We start from the raw sequence: 25,560 nt of genomic DNA on the forward strand, positions 1-25,560 counted from the left end.
GCTTTAGTCTCTTCCACACGCTCATGCCCAAGGGCCCTGATTTAGGCCAGAGAGCCCCTGTGCCTCTGAAGTCCAAGGCTACCACCTACAGAGGACAGGCTAGAAGAGAACAATGGCAAACTCCAAAGAAAAAGGGCCTTCTAAAACAAAGCGTTGAACAGATTCCTTGTTTTATTGTTTTACATCAGTCAGAAAGCATGTTGTAAGAGGACCAGACATAAAGAGGCTTATGGGGATGAGAGGTTAGCACACAGATGGAGTCCATGGCCAGGGAATGGGGATTCAGGGGAGGACTGGAGTTTCTGGAGGCCAAGGAGGATACTGTTTCCACAAGTCCTGAGTCTCCTCTAGCACCTTTCAGACTCCGAAGTAAGCTGGGAGGGGAAAGATGATATCCTTGGCACTTTGCAGCCCCCAGTGAACTCTGCTCTTCTTGGCTGAGGGTCCACTTCAGCAGCAGCCTCCAGAGGACTGACCACTGCCCCCTCCACAGCAGCTGGAGCTCCCTCCACAGCAGCTGGAGCTCTCTTCACAGCAGCTGGAGCCCCCAGAGGGCTGGCTGCAGCAGTCAGACCTCCTGTGTCTGAGGTGAAAGGACCTGTGGGGCTTGTGGTGGCTCAGGCAGCAGCCACCACCCCCAGAGCTGTGGCCACAGCAGCCACCACCTCCAGAGCTGCAGCAGCTCCCACACCCAGAGCTGACACTGCAGCAGGAAGAGACTGGAGGGCACTTGGGGGGACACTTTGGGGGGCATTTTGGGGTTGGGCACTTGGGAGGGCACTTGGGGGTGCACTTGGGAGGGGGCTGGCACTGCTGCTGGTTCTGCTGGCAGGACATCTTGGCTGGCAGTTCAGGAGCTGAGGGAGAGAAAGACAGCAGGTCAGCTCCATGGCTGAGGCCACCCCTACCCTACCTATCCTTTCTGCATCATTGCTACTAGGTACACTTCAAAACCCTGCTTTAGATCACTCTGAGAAATCAAATCTCTTCCACTTTTATCATTTCTGACACCTCACAGTATCTCCTTCACCCCTCAGACAAAACTTTTAAAGTAAGAAGGGATCATCATCTGCTTTATCAGTTGGAAAATTGAGACCAAATGGTGCTAATAAATTGAAAAACCACTTTTTTCACTTCTCCCATCCAACTACTGCAATTGCTCTACAGAGACTAACTTAGAACTGAAATATGTCCTTCATAACAGAAAAAGTCCTGTGGAATATCATTGTAAATAGTTTCAAATTTTAGACACTAGGAAGAATAGAGTGGGAACAGATCTTGGCCATTTCCTGGCTGGTTCACTCACTCAACAGGAAGCTGATAGGCCCCTTCCTCATGGGGGGGGGGGCGGTGTGCTGATCTCCTCAGGAACACCACCTCTTGACCAGTAGCTTGGCCAAGAGATTATTCAACTTCTTGTGTTTTTGCGGCCCCAAAGATTTAAATGCATTCCCAGGCCCTGTCCTATACCCATGTGTGTGACAATGGCCCCATTGTCTCTGATCTGCTGCTTGTTTTGGTAGTTGCTGTCCCCAAATCATACCTTCCAGAGGATACAGGGGCATCTTAAGGTTAAGGCCATCCTGAAACCTCTTTGGGACACTAGAGCACCCAGGTGGTCTCCTTCCTCATTCTGGGAGTGTCTCACACAGCTGCAGACCAGCTGGCCCCCTCAGAGCACATGGAGCCTTCACTACAATCTGTTGCTCTTATAGCCTTCCTGCCTGCTCCTGGCTCCTGGCTCCATCCTTCAGGGTCTGTTCTCTCTCTAATAATCTAAACCCCAGCCCCACAGGGCTGGCCTGCCCTCCCCCTGTGTTCTGAGCTCCCTTCTGTGGAAGGCCCTGCTCCATTCCCAGTGGACACTTACCAGGTGCACAAGCAGCTCAGGGTCTGTCACCACCTCAGGAGGGAGTGGATGCAGGTGCTCTAGTCCAGGTGCCCTTTTATGCTGGGCTTGGTCCCTGCCCCAGCAGGTGAGACAGGGCCTGGGCATGAGAGGACTGCCTCCTGCCACCCACATGGTCCTGTGACAGATGATGACTAGCACCTCCTCCCTGCCTCCTTGCCATGCGGCCCAGGACATCCCCAACATGAAGACCTCATTTTCCTCACAGCTACCTGGCTCTCACATCTCCTTCTTGGAGTCTAACCTTCCAAACCCTTCTGTCTTGTGTCCCTGATGGGCTGCCTAAAACTAAGACACACGGAAGTTTCTGACTCCCTCGTTTGTATCCCAGCCACCCTGGATGATGCCGTGTGTGCATTTGTGTGCATGTGTGTGTCTGCACCATCACAGTTAAAAGCCTGGATGAGAAGTGATAAACACCTGGAATGGCATCCAGGTCCTGCTACTACTAGCTCCATTATTTGGTGAAAATCACCTCACTTTTCTCCTTCTCAGGTTCCTCAACTTTAAAAGAAATGGTACAAATTACTGTCAAAGGTGCTGTAAGGGCCAGCAGAATTATGGAGGGAAAATGTCTGGAAAATGTCCTGTAACTCCATGGACCCCTATAAGTGAACTATCCATGTATGCTAAAAAGGGGATACATTTTCAAATTCATGGCTGTTTTCCAGGAGAGGTGCATCTGATCTATAAACAGCCATTTTTCAACTGAGTTCTTTTGTGTGTTTTGAGTTTTTTTCCTATAACATTTCCCTGCAGAGGAAGTAGAGAGAAAACTGGCATTGCTTTGCATGGTAGAAAGACAATTCATTTCCCAAGGCTCTTATACAGAAGAGGAGGATGAGCCCATGGACGAGGAAGCAGAAAGGAGAAGAAAACTGAGAGGGTGAGGCCTGGAGCACGTGTTTGGGGGGAGGACCCTGTGCAACGCATCCCCGACTCCAAGTGAAGGAGAAGGAAGACTTTCAGAACTGGAGTGTTTGGGATTCAGCAGGCATGTCTGGTTGTCATTGCTTTGTTCCTACATGGACACAAGAGATACAGAAGGCTTCTTGGTTTTTGGTTTTTGTTATTTGTATGTGAACATTGTTAGGGCATTAAACTAAACACTAAGGTTGATTCAGTCTGGGGCAGGTGTTTCCTCCATATATGGGGGGCAACATCACAAAAACACTAGCCCAATGACTTAGATCAGTGGTTTTCAACCACTGTGCCACAAGAATTTTTAAAACATGCAGTACCTGACTATTTATTCACGCACACTCACCTCTTTTCCCTTGGATTGTCAAATAAAAAATGACAACAGCCAACACAATAGCCATCAGGTGTGAATGCATCAAAATGATACAATTTTTTTCTCAGATCAGAAAATAAATTAATATATTTTTTGTATGCTAGAGAATTTTAGGAATTCATTTATATGTGCCATGAGGTGAAAAATGTTGAAATTGCTCTATCTTAGATGAAGAAAACTTAGACCTAAAGGTAGTTACAAGGAGAAAGTCTTTTCTTCAGAAGTGTCCAGAGTAGTTTTATGGATTCTGGAATGATATATAGACTGACTCAAAATATCTCTAGGTCATAAAGGGCTAGGAGAATGAATATCTTGTGAGTGGATGTTTGCATGTGCATATGGGTGACTGATTATATTTGAAAGTTTATGAATGTGTATGAGTGTATATGAACATAGAGCTATAGAGATACAAATGCAGACACAGATACATAGACAGAATCCACCCTCTAATGTTATTCTCAGCATCAGATACCTCATGTTATAGCCTTCCCTGAAGGTCCACTGCCTCCCATCTGTGTGCAATATTTTCTCTTTACTTCCAGTCTTCACTGGGATCTAAAGGTGTTTTCTCACCACCATTGCCTACACCAGAAATCATTAGCCCTGACCTTTAGGGAAGCCCCATCCAGGGCTTCTCATTGTGTTCAGGGTCAAGGCCAGTACTTTTGTCTCACATTCAAAGCTTTGTGCTATACAACCCTGCTCAATCCCTGTTTTGCTTCCCAAGAAGAACTGGTTTATATGCTATAGTGTATACAGATCTCTCCTTACTCTACTCCTAAACATTATCTCATGATATTTCCTTTTTCAAATGATTTAATTCAAGTCCCACTGGCCTCATTATCTTTTATGTCACATATCATACAAATGGGACTTTAATAAATGTTTGACAGCACAACTTGTACCTTATTCTTAATCCCTGTCCCAGCTGGTACAGCTGCCTGGCTGTCACAAATGGTGGTTAATAGATACTTAAAAAATCCTTCCACGACATCAGCACTGACTTTACAGTTCACAGGTAGCTATTCCTTATGACTTAGTGACTTAGGTCATCCTCATATGGGGACCAACTGTGAGACAGGCACAGTGAGGTGTGAAGGCCACATCACCTGCAGGTATACATCTGCCACTATCTCACCAAGGCATGGCATTTGCTCAGGTTGTTCCAATGGGCTTAGTTATGGAGGCGCGGCCAGCATGCCCATGCTTTGGCTCACACAGGAGCCCAGCTTCTGATTCCTAGAATGATGGGGTGAAGAGGTCATCTGTTCCATAACTGAGCCTTGAGGCAGGGCAGCACCCGCACTATCAATCTGCTTGACTTGGGTGATGAATCAGCAGTGTGCTTTAACCATAGCATTTGGAGTGAGGACTTTTATACATTTCACTTAAAATGAGCACATTTGGCCCTGGCTGGTGTAGCTCAGTAGATTGAGCTTGGGCCTGGAAACCAAAGTGTCACTGGTTCCATTCCCAGCCTAGAGCACATGCTTGAGTGGTGGGACAGGTCCCCAGTACATGAGCTCCCATGGGACCTGTGCTCCCATGAGAGGCAACCACATGTTGATGTTTATCTCTCTCTCTTATTCCTTCCCTTCTCCAGTCTCTAAAGAGAAATAAAGAAAATCTTTAAAAACAATACTGATTGTTTTTTAAAACTAAAAAGGGCATTTTGGCTTTCTTTGGGGAAATTTTTGGAAGTGGAATTGCTGGGTTAAGGCAATGTTTACTTTTTTAATTTTAATATTTTTATTAAAATATTTTTAAAATTATTTTCCCACATTTTTAATATTTTGAGATAACTCCACATGCCTTTCCCCAGTGACTCTACCCATCTGCATTCCCACCAACAGTGCCCAAGGGTTCCCTTTTTTCCACATCCTTTCCCACAGTCCTTTGTTGGTTTATTGATGATAGCCATTCTGACAGGTGTATGGTGACATCTTAATTATGAATTTTATTTGCCTAACTCTGATGATTAGTGGCATTGAACATCTTTGTGTATGTGTATTGGCCATCTGACTGTCCTGTTTGGAGAAGTGAATACTCCGATCCTTTGCCCATTTTTTAATTGGGAACACTAATCCGAAAGAATATATGCATCCCTGTGTTCACTGCAGTGTTATTTTAAACAGCCAACACTTGGAGGCAGCTGGTGTGTCCATCAGTAGATTAGTGGATAAACTGCTTTGGGACATTTATACAATGGAATACTACTTACCTGTAAAAGACAAGGAAATTTTAACCTTTTGGGAAGCATGTATCAACCTGGAGAACATTATGCTAAGTGAAATAAGCCCCTCAGAGAAGGACAAGTACCATATGATTTCACTCATATGTAGATTCTAATAAACAAGTGAACTAAGAAGCAAATAAGAGACAGACTCACAGACAGAGAGCAGGCTGAGAGCTCTGGGTGGTGTTGGGGGCATACAGGGATCAAGCAAAAAGGGGGAAGAAAGACAAAGAACTTATGGACTTGGAATACAGTGTGGTAATGGAGGAAGGAGGGAATAGGGTAAAAGTGGAAGAGGGTGTGGAAGGATAAATGGTGATGGAAAAAATAAATGAAAAGAGAAACACACTTAAAGATGCCAAAAAGTGAAAAGTAAATGAAACAGACATGCTCTACCCTTTGGCCTTGGATACTAGTCATCAATGCCTTTGAAATCATTGAAAAAACATTTAGACTAGCAAAGGCTTCCTAAGGTCACCTGTTCATGCAAGCTGTCTACCTCTGTATTGTCATTCTCTCCTCTCATGACAGCAGGGTGAGGTTGGGGGTGGGGAACAGGTGAGATGGGAAGTAATTCAGACTGAATTAATTTTCCTCTGTGCCTTTCCACTCTCCTATTTTCTGAGCCATAAACTAACACTTTCACAAGTTTTTGGTTTCTTCTCTTCCCATTTCCTTTAGTTCTAAAATATGAAATCTTACCCTAAAGTAAATAAAAAGTATAAAGGATTGTTGCTTATTTATAAAGTAGGGAAAGGAATTTTAAGAATGGCACAAATCTCATAGTATATAAAGAAATGGATTGATACATTAAATTACATAAGAATTAAATTTTATATACTATAAAGTATCATATATACGGCAAAAGACAAATGAACTAGAGAACAAGAAAAGCAACCACAGGCCTGCTAAGGAATTACTATTTGTAATACACAAACCTATCTTACAAATTCAAGAATAAATAAACATATAGAAAGGTAATGGACAAAGGACACAGACCTCTCTCTCTCTCTCTCTCCCTCTCTCTCTCCCTCTCTCTCTCTTTCTCACACACACACATATTCATTTACACATTGTGTTAGAGTGTTTCAGAGAAACAGAACCAATACGATGTATACCAATATAGGCAGAGGTTTCTTTAAAGGAATTGTTTCAGACAATTGTGGGAAGGGACAAGTTTGAAATCTGCACAGCAAGTTGGCAGGCTGGAGACTCACAAGAGCTGATGTGACAGCCTTCAGTCTCAAGGCAGCCTGGAGGCAGAATTCTTTCTCTTAGGGCAACTCAGTCTTCACTTAAAGTTTTCAACAGATTCAGTGAGGTCCATCCACATTTGGAGTGTGTCTGATTTGCTCAAAGTCTACTGACCTAAATGTTCATCATGTCTGAATCCAAACTTTCACCACAACACGTCGATTTGTGTTTAATTTAAGATCTGGGTGTCATGGCCTAGCCAAATCAACCCACAGAATTAACCATCACAGTTCACCTTTTGTCATTTTGGCACCTATACATGTTTAAACTACATTTAATCCCCAAATAAAAACTAACAAGATTACATTTTCAGCTTACATGATATAACTGAAAATACACTAACCCCTTCCTCTCAACAGGATGAAAATTCTTGAGTGATGTTTAACTTATCCTTGATATCTTGTAACTTAAAAGATTGTACTGTAAAGTTGAACAATGCTGAAAAACATCAGTCAATACAGCTTATGTTATATGAAAAGGGAATAAGAATGGAAAAAATAAAGAACTTGAGATACAGATACACACATGTTCATAATAAAATAAGAGAGTGATATTCAATATAGTCCTGGTTGTAGTTCTTTTCACCTGGTTGGGTCACCCAACATTCCTTCCTGAAGAATATGGATTGTTAGTTTTGGATGTGAGTTGTTGTAGTCCCCATTGGTTTTAATCATGAGCACTAAGAGATACTTTAAGGGATTTCCTGTATTCCAGACATATTCTCCCTTACCTACATTGTGAGTCCAAATAGCAGTCCAATTTCCTCTTGCTAATCACAATCAATCACTCCACCAAGCACTGCAACTTAATTCTTTCCCTGTTGATTCAGGCAAAGTGGCCTGTTGAGGAGGCTCAAGTGGCCTGATGGCACTCTTAACTTCCAGTTCAATGGAATCATGTCTCTTCATAGAAACATTTCTCCCTTTGGAGCTAGAACCTTTAGACTAGTAGAGCCTAAGGTTACAGGGGTAGGAAGCAAACATTCTGCTGGTAGATCACTAGAGGCCATAGCGAGTGGTGTCACTGTCATTTCTACCTTTTGATTCCTGAACCTATATATTCTGGCTATAGAAGAACCACAACCATATATTGAATAGGTTGGAGAGTATATACAGTCTTCTGAAGAGCCTTGCCCCAGCTCGGCAAGGTACTACCACCTAGCTGGTACAATAAATAGGTCTTTAAAATACTATTCTATTCTTTCATCTAGCCAGCTGCTGAAGATGAAGGGAACATGGTAAACATAGCATGGTCCATTGTCACACTTTATTTGCTTTTTGTAAGCGTTACTCAGAGAAACAGAATATCCATCTGTCTGGAATTGCCTCATAAAATTAAGAGGCCTGAGGAGTCGCATGTTGGCTGGAATTCCAGCCAAAATGGAGGTGTAGATAGATAACACTTTGCCTCCTCACACAAAGAAAAGGACAACAACAAATTTAAAAACAAACAAAAAAAAAAACCCAGCCAAAACTGACAGAAAACCAAACTGTATGGAAGTCCCCCAATCAAGGAGTTAAAGAAGAAACATTTATCTGGACTGGTAGGAGGAGTGGAAACTGGCAGCCAAGGTGGAGAAGATCCATAGAAAAGCAGCAGCTGGAGGACTGGGTGGCCCGACATTTGCAAATGAATAAACTGGAAAGAACAACAGGGAAGTGAGACAAACCCAGGGTTCCAGCATGGGGAAATAAAGCCTCAAAACCTGTAGCTGTAAAAGCCTGTGGGTGCTGCAGTGGGAGAAACTCCCAGTCTCACAGGAGGGTCCATTTGAGAGACCTATGGGGTCCTAAAATGTACACAAACCCACCCACCTTGGAATCAGCACCAGAAGGGCCCCATTCCCTTGAGGGTAGTGGAGGAGGTGACTGTAAGCAAGAAGCTTTGTTCCCTCTCTGAACACTCCCCCACATATAGAACCACAAAAAATGAGGTGGATTGTGTCTCCCTGGCAAATACCTAAGTCTCTGCCCCTCACAACATAACAGGAGTGCTGAGACCAAGAAATATGGCAAACTGAAAGAACAAATGAAAACCTCAGGAAAAGAACTAAGTGATGAGGAGATAGACAAGCTATCAGATGCAGATTTCAAAACACTTGTGCTTGGATGCTCACAGAAAGGATTCAGTATGGTTGCAAGATTAAGGGAGAACTGAAAGCCATACATAGTGAAATAAAGGAAAATGTATAGGGAACCAACAGTAAAGAGAAGGAAACCTGGACTCGAATCAACAATTTGGAACAGAAGGAAGAAAGAAACATTCAACCAGAACAGAATGAAGAAGCAAGCATTCAAAAAAAGGAGGAGAGGCTTAGGAACCTCTAGGACAACTTTAAACCTTCCAACATCTGAATCATAGGGGTTCCAGAAAGAGAAGGGGAAGAGCAAGAAACTGAAAACTTCTTTGAACAAATAATGAAGGTGAACTTCCCTGATCTGGCAAAAGAAATAGACTTTCAGAAAATCCAGGGGGCCCAGAAAGTCCCAAAGAAATTAGACTCAAAGAGGAACACAACAAGGCACATCATAATTGCATTACCCAAGGTTAAAGAGAAGGAGAGACTCATAAAAGCAGCAAGAGAAAAGGAGACAGTCACCCGCAAAGGAGTTCCCATAAGACTGTCAGCTGATTTCTCAAAAGAGATCTTACAGATAAGAAGGGGCTGGAAAGAAGTATTCCAAGTCATGGAAGGCAATGACCTACATCCAAGATTACTCTATCCAGCAGAGGTATCATTTAGGATGGAAGGGCAAAAAAAGTGGTTCCCAGATAAGGCCAAGTTAAAGGAGTTCATCATCAACAATCCCTTGTCCTATGAAATGTTAAAGGGACATATCTAAGAAAAAGACCAAAACTATGAACAGTAAAATGACAACACATTCACAACCATCAACAACTGAACCTAAAAATCAAAAACAAAAGCAAAGTAAGCAAACAACTAGAACAGGAACAAAATCACAGAAATGGAGAGCACATGGAGGGTTACTAGTGGGGCAGGGAAGGGGGGAGATTGAGGGAAAAGGTACAGAGAATGAGAAGCATAATTTGGTAGGTACAAAATAGACAGGGGGAGGTTGAAGAAATTATAGAAAATGCAGAAGCAAAGAACTTGTATGTATGACCCGTGGGCATGGATGAGGAGGTGCTAATAGTGGAGGCAGGGGGTTGTATGGCCTAAGAGAATAAAGGGGAGAAAAAAGTGGGACAATTCTAACATCATAAAAAATAAAATATGTTTTAAAAAAAGAAGTCCCATGATCAGATATCTGTAAGTTGGAGATCTAGGAAATCTGGTGGTATAATTCAGCCCAAAGTCCTGAGGTCCTGAGAACAGGTGGACCCAATGGTGTACATTATATCTGAATGTTTGAGAACCAGGAGCACTAAGGACAGGAGAAGATCAGTGTTCCAGCTAAAGCAAACATACAGGAAGTCAAAAGGGGCAAATTTCCCCTTCCCTGCCTTTTGTTCTCTTCAGGCCCTCAACAGATTGGATGATGCCCACCTACAATGGGAAGAGTTATCTACTTTCCTCAGTCCACTGATTCAAAAATTAATCTCATGAGGAAACACTCTTACAAACATACTCAGAAATAAAGTTTTATCTGGGCACCCTGTGGCCAGTAAAGTTACCACATCAATTGACCCATCACAGCAAGAATGATGTAAGGAATACCATTTGATGGTTAGGGCATCTATAAGTCCAGACATGAGAGCTTTAGAAGAACCTTTGCTTGCAGAGAAGGCAAGTCTGCATGAAAGTTCTCTATTCCAGGAAAAACAAAACACTGCCCCTTCCATGATGGAAGTGTTCAAATATGATCAACCTGTCACCAGGTAGTTGGCTGAACACCCTGAGTACCTATGCCATATTGAGGACTCAGTGTTGGTTGGACTTTACTGGGGGAAGATAGGACACTCAGCTTTTGCTGCAGACAGGTCACCCTTGGTAAGCAGAACTCCATGTTGCTGAGCTTATGCATAGCTTCCATCCCTGTCACTATGGTCACATTGACCACCAGCTCATTAGGTAATGACAGGAGTAGCTGGTGAAAAGAGGCTGTCTGGTACCATGAAAAAGGCCATCCTATGGATTATTGGATCAAGTCATCCACTTGGTTATGAAAGTCTTCCTCCGAAGTCACTGTTTGGTAAACAGTCATGTGAGACACAATTTTCTTTACCATTTGTGTGCATTTGAGAGGTCTATCCACATAGGTTTCCTCCAGAACTTCCAGTCACTGAGTTTCTAATTGTGTTGCTTCCAAGTCCATGACCATCTGTGCACACTGTTGCTTGTTTGGCTGTCTCTCCTTCCCAGCAAAATGAAGGTGCATTGCTTGAAGTCCTTTGCACTGTGAGAATTTCCTTTCACCATTTTCTTTCAGGGATGTCCCAGGAAAAGGCTCTAGTGCTGCAGCTCTCCTCTTTCAGGTGGTGCCTGCATAGTGTGCTCAACAACCTGTAAACCAGGCTGGAGTTTTCTCTTTCTCTACCAGGTGATTGTAGGAAATTCCCTTGAGGACATAGGTGCAAGCTGGGAGAGACAAGGTAATGGGAGCAGGAGTGGTCATGGGTATTTGGGCTGCTTCTTCACAAGATTTACCTGTGCCCTCAGGATTTACTCAAGCTTGATCTCACGTGTACCTCTTCCATTTGATAATGGAGTGTTTGCTCAGCACACTCAGCTCCATAGCTTTGTGGGTGAGACAATACTCAGCCTGTGAAGAGCCACTCAGGTGTCATGGGGACTCTGTCATTCATCTTTAAATGTTCAGTCTCTACCAGTAGCAAGCAAAGGCTATTTCTCAAGAGGAGAGTAATTATCCACCGAGAATGGCAGGACTTCTCCAAAATTCCAAACTACTCACCATAGTCTCCAAACAGCATCCTTACCTGCCCATGACACTCAAGCTTGGATCAGATGTCCAAGTGACAGAGAAGCTTGCATGGCAGCTTTGATCTGTTCGGAAACTGCTTCTCTTCTAAGCCCCACTCAAAACTAGCAGATTCATTGGGGTCACTCAGTAAATGGACCAGAGTAACAGCCCCAAATGAAGAATATGTTACCTCCATAATCCAAAGATGCCCACTAGGTGTTGTGCCTCTTTTTTGCTCACAAGAGAGACCAGATGTAACACGTTCACATTCTAAGAGATATCTTGACATGCTCCACATTACTAGATTCCTAAAAATATCACTGAGGCAGAGGTCACTGATTTTTTTTTAACCAGAGTTATTTTCTACCTGCTCACATACAGGTAGAAAATATCTTGCCAATAAGTTTAAAGTGATTGCTATTTCTGGCACACTAAGTCCAATCAGCATGATACCATTGACATAATGGACTAGTGGGATGTCTTTTGCAAGGGAAAGACATCAACGGTTCCAGAGAACAACATTATGACATGAGACTGAAGAGGCAATAATCCCTCCGGAAGTAAAGTGAAGGTGTATGGTTGGCTTCACCAGCTGATAACCAATTCTGCTTCTCATGGTTTTTGCTAACTGGTATGGAGGAAAAGAAAAACATTTGTCAGATCCAAAGTTTCATACAGGTACCAGGGGATTTGTGCACTTGCTCAAACAATGAAATCCCATTGAATATAGCAGCTGCAAGTGGAATCACCATGTGGTCCAGCTTACCAGGACCCTCTGTCATTCTCCAAGATCCGTCTGTTTTCTGCACAGGCCAAATAGGTGAGTAGAATAGGGATGTGGCAAGGAATCATCACCCTCACACCCTTCAAGTCCTGCATGGGAGCCCTAATATGTACAAGCCCTTTGGCACCATGGTTGTGCTTTTGATTTATTATTTTCTAGGTAGAGGCAGATCCAATGGTTTCCATGTGACCTCTCCCACCACCCTTTCATAGCTCAGAGAAGCAATGTGGGAGTTCTGCCAGCTGTGTAGTATGTCTGTTCCAGTTGTGCATTCCAGACCTGGGGAAACAACCACATGCAGAGCCAGCACCTATGGGCCCCATTGATTGCCTGACCCTCATAAGCCTCTGTGTGAGCAAAGTGGAGCCAAAGGGCACCAACATTATGTCTTGAGTCTTCTGGAATCAGTGTCATTTCAGATCCAGTTACCCCAAAGGTATGAATGATTATATCCTTTCCCGCAGTGCACTGTTACCCTGGAAGAAGCCTGTAGGTCCCTTTGGAGAAGGTTGGGGAAAATTAACAGTGTAACTTTTTGGCAGTGTATCAGTGTCCTTCCTCATGGGGACTTGGCCTCCTCTTCATTCCAGGGGTTCTGGGTCTATAAACTGACTCAAGTCTGGCCCTTGACTGAGGGACCATAATACTCCATATGGTTCAGGGTTTTGTTCACTTGACTTGGAACTCTTCCACTAATACATGTCAAGTAAGAAGTCAGAAGACGAACCTCCAGTCAAGATGGCAGCATAGGCAAACATGGCTAGACGTTTCTAACAATCTCATTAAAATTATAATTAAATATAGAGCGACCATCACTCATAAATCACAATGTCACTTACAATGTTACCCATACTTTCAGAAATCAATTTGAGTCAGAGTCTGACAACTACAGAATTAAGGAAACCACATCTATCTAGACTGATAGGAGGGGTACAGACATGGAACAGACTGCTTCTTCACCCACATGTAGTGGATAAAAATTTTGGATTGATATCTTGGTAGAGAGGAGTCCCAGCCCCACACCAGGCTCACCAGCCCAGGGTTCCCGTACCAGGATGTAAGTACCCACATCTGGCTGGAAAAACTACCAGCAATTGAGGCAGTGGAAGAAACTTCTAGAGCTGCAAGCAGTTCCTCTTAAAGAACCCAAGCACGGACTCACCTACTGTAGGGACAATGGAGTCAGTCAGGCTCCCTCACCCGGATATCTGGACAACTATGATTAAGCAGTATTCACATAACCTTGAGTATGGTCCTGCATGCACAGAATCATTCTCTATTATAAAATATCTTGGCACTTGCCGGGTGTGGTGTATATCGTACATAAGGGAGTTGGGACTTTTTGCAGTGCAACACAAGGCTTCCAGCCTGTGTGGATTGCCCCAACCCTGAATAAAGGCATGTCAGGCATCCCCAGGACTCTGTGAATTTTCTTCTGTCTGCCCGAATCCCATGTGAAACTACCAGGCCTTGAAAGACTGCAAGACTCCTGCTTGGACTCACTCCCTCTGAGCTCCAGCCCCAGGGTAGCAGCTTGAAAGGCATCGGTAAGACACAGGAAGAAACTGAAGTGCCTAGCACCTAGGTGAGAAGAAGTCATTGTCCCTTTTCTAAACTCTCCCCCATAGAGCTGGCAGGTGGGTACAATATCTGAGACTCCATCAACCTGGCTAACTCTGTTTGACCCATCTTGGCAATCCCCAGAGACTCTGTTCCACCCAACTTAGAGGCCCACCCAAGGTGCTTTCCCATATGAATGGCTGGTCTTGGCTCATGCTTCACAACTTTCTAGATCTTATCAAACAACCACAGCTGGCCTCAGTGAGTCCCAGGCCCAGCACTAGAGGCAGCCAGCATAGACTCACAGCTTGGCTACACCTGGGAATCTCCAGGTCCAGCACAATAGCAGCCATCTCAGATTGCTTTATAGCTCATGCATGGTACCCCCAGGCAAAAAACACATAGGGACTGACCTTGGCTTGGACCTCCTGGGAAACATCAGGGCCAGTGCACCCAGTGGACAGCTACAGACCACATTGGAGCACCACAAGCCTGCCCCTGCACAGCTGATCGTTCACGGAGGATGGATGGTCACAGCCAATTCTTGCAGCTGACAGGCCAGGGTAAATCCCTCCCATTGATCTGCCAATGGAAACAAAGTCTCAACTATAAGAGGAGAGTGTCCTCAGCCCATACATAGAGTGCACCATGAGTACCCAGCCTGGGTGATAGGAGAGGCTGTGCCATTGGACCCTACAGGACACCTACGACATTAGGCAACACTACCAAGACACAGATTCAAAGCACCTCTACCTAATACATATAAACAAACACAGGGAGGCTGCCAAAATGAGGAGACAAAGACACGTGGCCCAAATGAAAGAACAGATGACCCCCAGACTAAGGGCTAAACGAAATGGAGATGAGCAATCCATCAGATACAGAGCTCAAAACATGGGTTATACTGATGCTCTAGGTACTTAAGAGGACTTCAGCAGCATAAAAAAGATCCAATCAGAAATGAAGGATTCACTAATTGAAAGAAAGAGCAATTTACAGGGAAACAATACTAGAGTGAATTGAGCTGAGAATCAAATCAATGATGGGCAACATAAGGAAGCAAAAAACAATCAATCAAAACAACAAAAAGAAAAAAGAATCCAAAAAATGAGGATAGTATAAGCAGCCTCTTGGACAACTTTAAGAGGTCCAACATTTGCATCATAATCAAAGGGGTGCCAGAAGGAGAAAAGAAAGAGCAAGAAATTGGAAATGTATTTGAAAAAATAATGAAAGAAAATTTCCCTAATTTGATGAAGGAAATAGACATGCAAGTCCAGGAAGCACAGAGAGTCCCAAACAAGATGGGTGCAAAGAGGCCCATTCCAAGACACATCATAATTAAAATGCCAAATTTAAAGATAAAGAGAGAGTCATAAAAGCTGCAAGAGAAAACAAGTTAGTTGCTTACAGGGGAGTTCCCATAAGACAGTCAGCTGATTTCCTTAATGAAACTTTGCAGGCTAGAAGGGATTGGCAAGAAATATTCAAAGTCATGAGAAGCAGGGACCTATGCCCAAGATTGTTCTACCCAGCAAAGATACGAATTAGAATTGAAGGGCCAATAAAGAGCTTCCCAGACAAGAAAAACAAAAGGAATTCATCATCACCGAATCATTATTATATAAAATGTAAAAGGGAATTGTTTAAGAAAATAAATGAGATCGAAACTATAAACAACAAAATGAGAAAAAATACAAATCTATCAACAGTTGAATCTAAAAAAATCAAACTAAGCAAAGAGGTAGAATAGAGATAGAATTATGGATACAGAGAGCATTTTGATGGTTGCCACATTGAAGGGGAAGTGTGGGGGAATGGGTGAAGATGTGAAGAGATTAACAAGTACAAATAGGTAGTAACAGAATAGCCATGGGGATGTAAAGTACAGTATAGGAAATGGAGGAAACAAACAACTTACACACCTGACTCATGGACACAAACAATGGTGGGGGGACAGACTCAGGGAGTGATGGGTGCAGGTTGGAGTAGGGCAGAGGCAGAAAAATTGGGACAACTGTAAGAGCATAATGAATAAAATATGATAAGAAAAGAACTTTGTAGACCAGCCATCTATTTCACTTGTGAGGCAACATGATCAACTAGACAGAGCCATAAACTGTCTCTGCATCAGAATATTCTGACTAGTGCCTTGACTCTGCTGTCCATTACAGTCACCATGCCCACTTTGCCTGTGATGATTAAGTGCTACAACAAGCTGCTGCCACCCTGGCATCCAATTATCCCTATTGTACTAGGTTTCCCAATGCTGTGACATCACATCTCAATGTAATTCCTGACTTGCTCTACAGCACAACAATCACAGACCTCTTCAAGGATGCTGGGACTTCCCTCACAAAAATACTTCTCATGCACACAGTGAAAGGTGAGTCCTCTGGAATCTTCCAAGATCAGATAAGCAGATCTTAACTGCCAACTACACTCAAATATCTCAATAACCCTAAGCCTTTGAGTCTCTTGCTCTAGTGTACCAAGGCAGTTCTGGCATTTCTGCTTCATTTAGTGTAGGTCTCATTTGGTCCATGTTTCAGCCAGCATAACAAATGATTGGAGCCCTGTTTAAGCCCCAAGCTATGCTATTAAGTTTGTAATATCTGCTTAGTGGGCCTATCTCAACAAATTTGGCCTGATCCAACTTATGTCTCTTCCACAGTTATGCCACACACTTAATACCCATTTCACATGCATTCCCTGGGTTTATGTCTGTGAAAATTGGAAAAAGTGATGTAGCTCTTTGGGAGTGTAAGGCACCTGTTCATGGGTTACACTTTGTACCTCGGCTTTTGGGACGTACTGAGACTTGAGAGGAGTGACATGTCTGGAAGTGAAGAGGAATGGTGGGGTGGGGGGGGTCCTGCAGAGAACAAGCTGTGTCACGCAAGGCAAATATTTCAGGAAAGGCTATGACAGATCCTTGGGCAACACAGGGTTAGCCTCCTTGGGTGGGGGTGGAAAGGCTGCCTCTAACTGCCAAAAAGGACTTGGCAGAATTTAGAAATCCAATGTCCTAACTTTACCAGAATATTCCCAAATGGTCCCTTTCTAATTTTCAGCATCTCAGGAATGAGACCACTAATCACCATATGAAACTTAGTGATTAGACCATATCAGACTCCAAGGACATAGCAGCACTCCTGTGAGGGCCCTGCACACGTGCACAACCGAATCTTGGCAAGGAATATCAGACAGACCCAAACCGAGGGACACTCTGTAAAAACATGCAACTCAAAAACTGCCCAGGTCATGAGAGACAAAGAAAGCCTGAAGGACTGTCCCAGATAGGAGGGCAGCAATGAATCATGGCAACTAAGTGCAGTGCTGGATCCCAGATTGGATTCTGAACCAACAAAAATGTGTTTTGGTATAAAGGACGTTAGCGGCACAAGTGGCAAATCTGAACAGGGTCTGGGGACTTGAAGTGTCTGGGAACCAGGAGTTGAGGACAGACAGGGAGAAAGATGACATGGGAATCAACATCAGGCAAGGCAAGAGTAAATGCAGAATCTTTTATTGTTTCACATCAGGCCTGCGTGCGCACGCACACAGGTGAGCTCTGGAGGATACAGGTCTGTGCTTTGGGGTTCCCAGGGCAGCCACACCTAATGGACATTTGGGGAAGAAGGTCAGGAAGTGGGTTTGGGGGAGTGGTTTGGGCTCCTGGACACCAGGACACAGGGGTCCTTCTGCACCAGAGTTCACAGGCCTCACCCAGACCTTCAGCAATAGGGCAGGCCCAGCAGGAGGAACAGGAGGACCAGGAGGAGAAAGTGAGTGGCAATCTGCTGTCTCCAAGTCAGCTCTTCTTGGCTCAGGGTCCACTTCAGCAGCAGCAGCCTCCAGAGGACTGACCACTGTCTCCTCCACAGCAGCTGGAGCCACCTCCACAGCAGCTAGAGCCACCTCCACAGCAGCTGGAGCCCCCAGAGGGCTGGCTGCAGCAGTCAGACCTCCTGTGTCTGAGGCGATGGGACCTGTGGGGCTTGTGGTGGCTCAGGCAGCAGCCACCACCCCCAGAGCTGTGGCCACAGCAGCCACCACCTCCAGAGCTGCAGCAGCTCCCACACCCAGAGCTGACACTGCAGCAGGAAGAGACTGGAGGGCACTTGGGGGGACACTTTGGGGGGCACTTTGGGGTGGGGCACTTGGGAGGGCACTTGGGGGTGCACTTGGGAGGGGGCTGGCACTGCTGCTGGTTCTGCTGGCAGGACATCTTGGCGGGCAGTTCAGGAGCTGAGGGAGAGACAGACAGCAGGTCAGCTGAGGCCATGGCTGAGGCCACCCCCCTCCTTTCTTGCCACTTCCTCTCCTTTCAGCATTATATCTAGTCCCCTTATTTTGAATTGTTAAATGGAATCTTTGATCATTGAAAACTGGAAGTTTTGTTTTTTTTCCAATAGAGAGGGAAATACTCTCACCATTCATCTTTTGAACCTCCCAATTCCCATTTAAGATAGGCAGTGATTAATACATCTTTTACATAGAAGGCAACTGAGGCAAAGATCATTAAGAAACAACCTGGCATAATTAAACATCTAGTAAGTAAAGAAGGTCATTTTTTTAATCATTTCAGCCGGAACCCTCAAACTCTGCTATTTAGAAACCAGTTCAGAATTTAAATATTCTCTTGAAAAAAGAATATTAATGATTGTACCTTAATAGATAGGTTTGTTCTGTAAAGACTAGACTTAGAGGTGGCAAATGGTCTGGGGGACCCGCTGGTTATTACTGAAAAATCTAAATAACAGTACTTTGCAGGTGTAGGAGATGTAAGCTCAGAGACCCCTGCTCCTGTCTGACGCTCTGCCATTGTCAGCACACCGTGGCCTTGCACAAGTTTCTTGGCACCACTATTCTCACCGTACTGTCTCTGACTTTAAACAGGATCCCAATTCCATTTCAGACCCATAGATATGTGGGTGTTCTAAATCCCCAAAGCATCCTCTGATTAGCTCTTTCTCTGTTGATTGAGAAGTACTGTCCCAGCATTTCTGCATGGAGGGTCTCGATCTTACTCTCAAAGTTAAAGTCTTGTGAAAGATTTTCTACCTGAGCCTGATGGTCAAGGCCTCAATTCATCTGACCCGAGGGCACAGCCAAGTAAATCTCAGTTTGTTCCAGCCTAAAGACACAGCCATCACTTTTGCCTCATGGTTCCAGTTGGCCCACTCCCTCAGTCTTCCTAGGCCTCTCTCCCTCTATCTGCATGGCCTCCAACACCCCCAGATTCTGACCTGCCTGCCCTCCCACTCTGGCCTGAGCGCCCCTCTGTGGAAGGCCCTCCTCCATTCCCAGTGGACACTTACCAGGTGCACAAGCAGCACAGGGTCTGTCACCACCTCAGGATGGAGTGGATGGAGGTGCTCTGGCCCTGAGCCCCTTTTATCCTGGCCTTGGGCTGTGCCCTGAGTACATGAGACAGGGCCTGGGCATGAGAGGACTGCCTCCTGTCACCCACATGGTCCTGTGACAGCTGATGACTGGCAGCCCCTCCCTGCCTCTCTCCATGGGGCCCAGGGCAGTTGCTTCTAGGCTACATGTGACTCAGCAATTCCACTTCTGAGTATTTATCCTCAGAAATTCAGAACACTAATTTAAAAAGACATATGCACCTCATGTTCATTGCAGCAGTATTTACAATAGCCAAGATATGGAAGCAGCCTAAGTGTCCATTGATAGACAAACAGATAAAGAAGATGTGGTACATACAGAGAATGGAAGATTACTCGGCCATGAAAAAAGAATGAAATCTTGCCATTTGTGACAACATGGATGGACCTAGAGGCCATTAGGCTGAGTGAAATAAGTCAGACCGAAAGAGACAAATACTAGATGATTTTACTTACATGTGAAATCTAAAAAACAAAACTAATAAACTAAACAGGAACAAACTCATAGATACAAAGAACCAAATGATGGTTGCCAGAGTGCAGAGGGATTGGGGGAATGTGTAAAAATGGTGAAGGGATTGAGAGGTACAAACTGGCAGATATAAAAATAGCACAGCATAGGGGGTATAAAGTAGAGCATAGGAAATATAGCCAGTAATACTGCAATAATTATGCATGGTGTCAGGTGGGTACTAGACTTATTGGGGTAATCACTTCATAAATTATATAAATGTCTAATCACTATGTTGTATACCAGAAAATAGTATAAACTGTATGTGAACTATAATTGAAAAATAAATAAGAAAGAAGTAAATCATAAGAAAGAGAAAATACAAAAAAAGAAAAAGTAAAAAATGGAAACAGGAAGAAAATTCCTATCCTCATTCGCTTCCTCATGCTCCCTGGAGGTCACCAGCTTTACTTAGCTTTAGAGCTTGAGTTCCCAGCCTCTCCATTCTTGCCTCCCAAATCTCAACTCAATGGCTCTGGACAATGTGGTTTAAACCAGGTTTCATAGACTCCTCCAGCTTTTCATTATCTTGTATGTATGCGTGTGTGCCTGTGCATGAGTATATACATGCGTGTGTATATATGTGTGTATTATAGTCATTCAGATCCTGGTTGAAAGGTCAGATCTAAGCATGAGTCCACTTACTAGCTTTATGATCTTGTGAAAAGTTTCATGTCCTTCTCGTCCTCAGTTTTGTTGATCTATAGTAGAGATAGTATAAAAATAACTCTTCAGGGGTGTGTGAACAACACAAAGAAAATATCTGGCAGAGACTTATAACATGCTATATTCTCTAAAAAAATGTCAACACATTTATTCATTTTTTTAATTATAGTGGATCTGGTTAGAAAATTTAGACCTGCTTATTTCATTGCTACAGTGCAATAAGAAAATGTGAACCAGGAATGAAGTTTTAGAGGGGAGGGTGAGAGATGGCTTGATCTGCTAATTAGGGTGAGAATTCGGATTTTCTGGGGGCGACACTGTAGGGCTGAGGAGAAGTCCACAGACAGGAAGGAAGGAAGATAGTGAGGAGATAGCTTCCTGTCCTCAGGGCACTGCTCTATACAAACGCAGCTGCAGGACAGACAGCCCTGGTGGAGTAGAGGCTGGAGGGTGTTGAAGAACAGCAGTGCCTGATACTTTATATGTTTTCCTTTGTCTTTGTTTTATAACCCTCTCAACCCCTAGCAGTAAATCAGTTATCTATATGAACACAGGCTTTTCTTGAAAGAAATGTTGGGATTTCGTATATTTAGGAGATTAAAGGAAAGGGACAGAGTTCACATCTGGGTTGATGGTAAGTCAGATAAAAAGGGTCGTGTGAATGATGTTAAACAAGTGAACCCAATTATAGAATGGAGGAGAATTATCATATGAAGAGAGCCTACTTGCCTCCAGGCTTGGGAAGGAACTTGGAAACTCCCTAGAGCCTGAATGGATGTTGATTTCATAAAATCCAGGTTGCTTTGTGCGCTAAGAACCCTATTAGCATGCAGTTTAGATATCTGTGTGCGTGTGTATGTGTGTGTCTGTGTGTGTGTGTGTATACTGCTGCTTACAGATTACAGAGAGGACAAGAGAGACCAAACATATACACATATGTACACACATGCACATAACTGGAGCAGCCATGTTTGCCTTAGCATTCGTCATCACCTGGTATCAAGATTTTCCTAAATTTCTGTGGCTTTCATTTGCCTTATTTCTCCTTTGTTCTATTTACAATGGGTTTCAGTTCCCCACTGAGCTCTAGTCCTTATTGGAGTCCATCTGGTGCCCTCAGGAATCATTGCCCCAGATCATTAAGGAAGTTTCATCTTGGGGTCCCCATTGGGTCCATGATGAGCTCCACCCTCTACTGACTGATGCTTGAGGCCTACACAACATGACTCTTTGCCACATCTCCAGTTTAAGACTTGCCACTTCCCTTTAGAAATACTCTTCTGAAGCTTCAAATGGTCTATGTTCTCCACTTTGAATTAGTTCCTTCCTGTCAAACTTCCCTGCTTTATTCCATGCTCTACCCACCTCTAAAACAGTGCTATTCGAATATAACTTGCTATATTTTTCATGAGTCTTTGTCTCAAATGCACTTGTAGTAAACTCTTCTTGAATCCCTAGCTTGAGTCTTACATATATGTATCCATCAGTGACTCCTAATATAGGGCTGCACATTCAATAGATAATCAGTTTACAAATCTATTTACTAATATTAGCACTAACTTTACTTTGACTATGACTTAAGCCATCATCATCAGAATTCTCCCTCTGAGACATTCCCATTACCATGCACTATCCTTATCATCCTGAAAAATTCTGCCACTGAACTGCCTGGGTAGGGCTCATGTTTCACAGCGTATTTAGTGAGAGTGTAGTCAAATATTGATTACTTTGCTCACGCAGGTAGCTCTCATTCAGGAGCCCAGCTCATTCATTCCAAAGATGATGAGACTTGGAAACTATTCTGTCTATGCCTTGGTCACAGCAAAGGGCATCACCGGCCATCCATTCATCCAACCTGGGTTCAGGTGATAACATAGCAGCATGATGTAATATCCTGAGGACGGGCATTAGAGCTCAATGGCTTGGGTACCATTTAAACAATGCATGCTAGCAAAGGACTGTTTTTCGAAACAGTAGGTTTCTCATGTCATAGAGTCTCATAATCTCAAGACATAGGAGGGAAGAATGGTGAGACCTGGTGAGAATTAACTCAGATTCAGCAACTTTTACTTTGTGTCCCACAGTCAGTACCACAAGTCTGTGTTTACAGTAGCAACAATAGATTAACACTCCAAAATTATTAGAGTATGTACCTAGTTATTTCTTCATTATTACTGGGGTATAATATTTTAAGCATAGCAAAATATATTGACTGATTTGACCATATAGGGAAAAAATCTTTATGGTAGAAAACATCATTACAAAAGAGTAAAATAATGAGCTGAGGAAAAGTAAAATACACAAGTCAGTAGTAGAATTCAAATCCATAATAAACAGTTAAGTCTTTGCAATTTCCTAGAAAATACACAAACCTATCTAAAAACTAATGGGCAAAGTGCATGAACAAATAGTTTGAAAAGAAATACAAATGAACAATACATTTTAAAATGTATTGTTTCATGTTTGTGTGTATATAAATAACCAAAGAACTACATATAAAGCAAAGATGACTTTTCAGGGATGAGGTCCATCAGGTTTATTCATTTATATCGAACTGAAACAGACTTAAAATGGACAACAAAGCTCAGTTTTGCTTAAGGTGATCGGAAATGGATCTTGTGTTATTGGAAATACCAATCGGCATAACCATTTGGATAGAAATTTCATGATTTGTTATTCAACAACTAGTTATTGTTTTGTATAAAAGTTAAAATTTATGTAGCAGTTGAACTTGTAAGAATGTAATCCAAAAAGAAAAAAAAATAGTGAAAATTATATGTTAAGAAAGATTACCACATAAAAGTAAAATAATAGAAAAGTTGCAAGATACAAGATCAGATGCAGAATAAATTAGATTTATATTGACTAGCAATATAGTAAAAATATAATTTTAGAAACTGGTATTTAAAAGGGCCTTGTCTAAGAAATACAGATCAAAATATACATGATGTGCAAAATACAATTTTAGTGTTAAGTATTTTTGATAAAATGAAAATACTTTATTAAAAGACATTACATAACATAAAAATAAATATATCATATTTAAGAATAGAGTGGAAAATATGAAATTTAACAATTTTTTCCAAAATAATGGACTTATATAATAAAAATTTCATCAAAATTCTTGTAACTTTTTTTTGTCTTCCTTAATTTGTGGTGAATGACAAGCTGATCCTAAAGTTTATATGAGAGAGTACAGGTCTAGCAATCACAAATACAATCTTCAGGAGGAGAAAAAGTTGTGAAATGTGTGTGATTAGCTATCACAATTGATTATATACTTTCAGTAATTAAGGCAGCAGGATATTCTAATAGGAATAGACATATTAGCAATGAAAATAATTATCAGTCCAGTTACAGCTCTACACAAGTGAAGAAACTTGGTTATGATGAGGAGGTTGATTATGATCAGATTGGTGGGGAAAATGAAATATTTAATTATGACAAGGAGACAACTGATGATGTATTTGGGAAAAATGCTAAATATAAAATGTATGAAATTTCTTTCTGGGTTAAATAAAAAAACTTAATTTTTAAAAGAAGAAAACATTTCTACAACTTAAAGAAAACAGGAAAGAACAGTTTTGTGAGCTTATGAATGTCTGAAGTTTCTTAAAATCATGAAAAGTGCAAACAACAAAATGTTGCTGAAGTGTAGCCATATTAAACATAAAACACCTTTTCATCAAATGACACCATTAAAAAGCAAACGAGGAAATAATTTATTCAAAAAAGATATGCAGCAGTTATTTGATAATAGTGCAATGGTAACCAGAACATGTAAAGAACACTCATGTATCCTAACAAACAGAGACAATCAGATAGAAAAATAATTTTTCAACAAGAACAGACAATTCACAGAAGGGGAAACCCAAATGGTCAGTAGACATAAAGATGCCCACGATCATTATGAAGCAGGCAACATGTATTAAAACTACAAGGATTTTCCAATTTACATGCATCAAATAACAATCATTTAAGTTCAGCAACAATGAGCAGGAAGAGTGATTCTTATATACCACAGGTAGAAACAGAAGTTGGCCCAACCAACATGGAAGATGGACACGATCTAAAATGCAGTGTTTCCACTTACAGGTACTTAACTTAAAGAGCACCTCCAACATATATGCAAGCAGACATGCAAAAATTTCCATAGCTACAATATTTACACAGCAGATACTGCAAACAACCTCATTGCCCACTCAAAAGAGACAGGCTAACACAACTATGCAGTGCTCACAAGACAAACATGACACAGTTGTAAAGGTGATAAACTATAGCTACACAGATCAACATGAATAACTCACAAAATAATGCTTACATGAAAGAACAAATTATTTTTAAGTATATTTTATTGATTATGCTATTACAGTTGTCCAACTTTTTTCTCCCCTTTATCCCCCTCAGCCCTGCATCCCCCAGCCCTCCAGCCTTCCCCTCCCCCTTAGTTCACAGCAATGGGTTGTACATATAAGTTCTTTGGCTTCTCTGTTTCCTACACCATTCTTAACCTCTCCATGTCTATTTTATGCCTACCATATATGCTTCTTATTCTCTGTACCTTTCCCCGCCCATCCTTCCCCTCCCCTTCCCCACTGAAAACCCTCCATGTGAGCTCCATTTCTCTGGTTCTGTTCCTGTTCTAGTCGTTTGCTTAGCTTTTGTTTTTTTTGGGGGGGGAGGGGGTTCAGTTGTTGATAGTTGTGAGTTTGTTGTCATTTCACTGTTCATAGTTTTTGATCTTCTTCAATTTCTTAGATAAGTTCCTTTAACATTTCATATAACAAGGGCTTGGTGATGATGAACTCCTTTAACTTGACCTTATCTGGGAAGCACTTTATCTGCCCTCCATTCTAAGTGATAGCTTTGCTGGATAGAGTAATCTTAGATGTAGGTCCTTGCGTCTCATGACTTGGAATACTTCTTTCCAGCCCCTTCTTGCCTGCAAGATTTCTTTCGAGAAATCAGCTGACAGTCTTATGGGCACTCCTTTGTAGGTAACTGCCCCCTTTTCCCCCACTGCTGTTAAGATTCTCTCTTTATCTTTAAACTTGA

The 25,560-nt window shown here is 42.6% G+C and overlaps 1 long non-coding RNA gene across 1 annotated transcript; it reads right to left on the reverse strand.

The window, feature by feature from the left end:
* Positions 1-17,426: 17,426 nt before the first annotated feature.
* Positions 17,427-19,302, reverse strand: LOC114489116. Its single transcript, XR_004900665.1, has 2 exons — positions 19,245-19,302; positions 17,427-18,171 (listed from the first exon to the last, which is right to left on the reverse strand). It is a non-coding gene; the product is annotated as an uncharacterized LOC114489116 (long non-coding RNA).
* Positions 19,303-25,560: the final 6,258 nt, after the last annotated feature.

The sequence above is a fragment of the Phyllostomus discolor genome, chromosome 14, assembly GCF_004126475.2.
Source record: "Phyllostomus discolor isolate MPI-MPIP mPhyDis1 chromosome 14, mPhyDis1.pri.v3, whole genome shotgun sequence".
In the NCBI taxonomy this organism is placed as follows: domain Eukaryota; kingdom Metazoa; phylum Chordata; class Mammalia; order Chiroptera; family Phyllostomidae; genus Phyllostomus; species Phyllostomus discolor.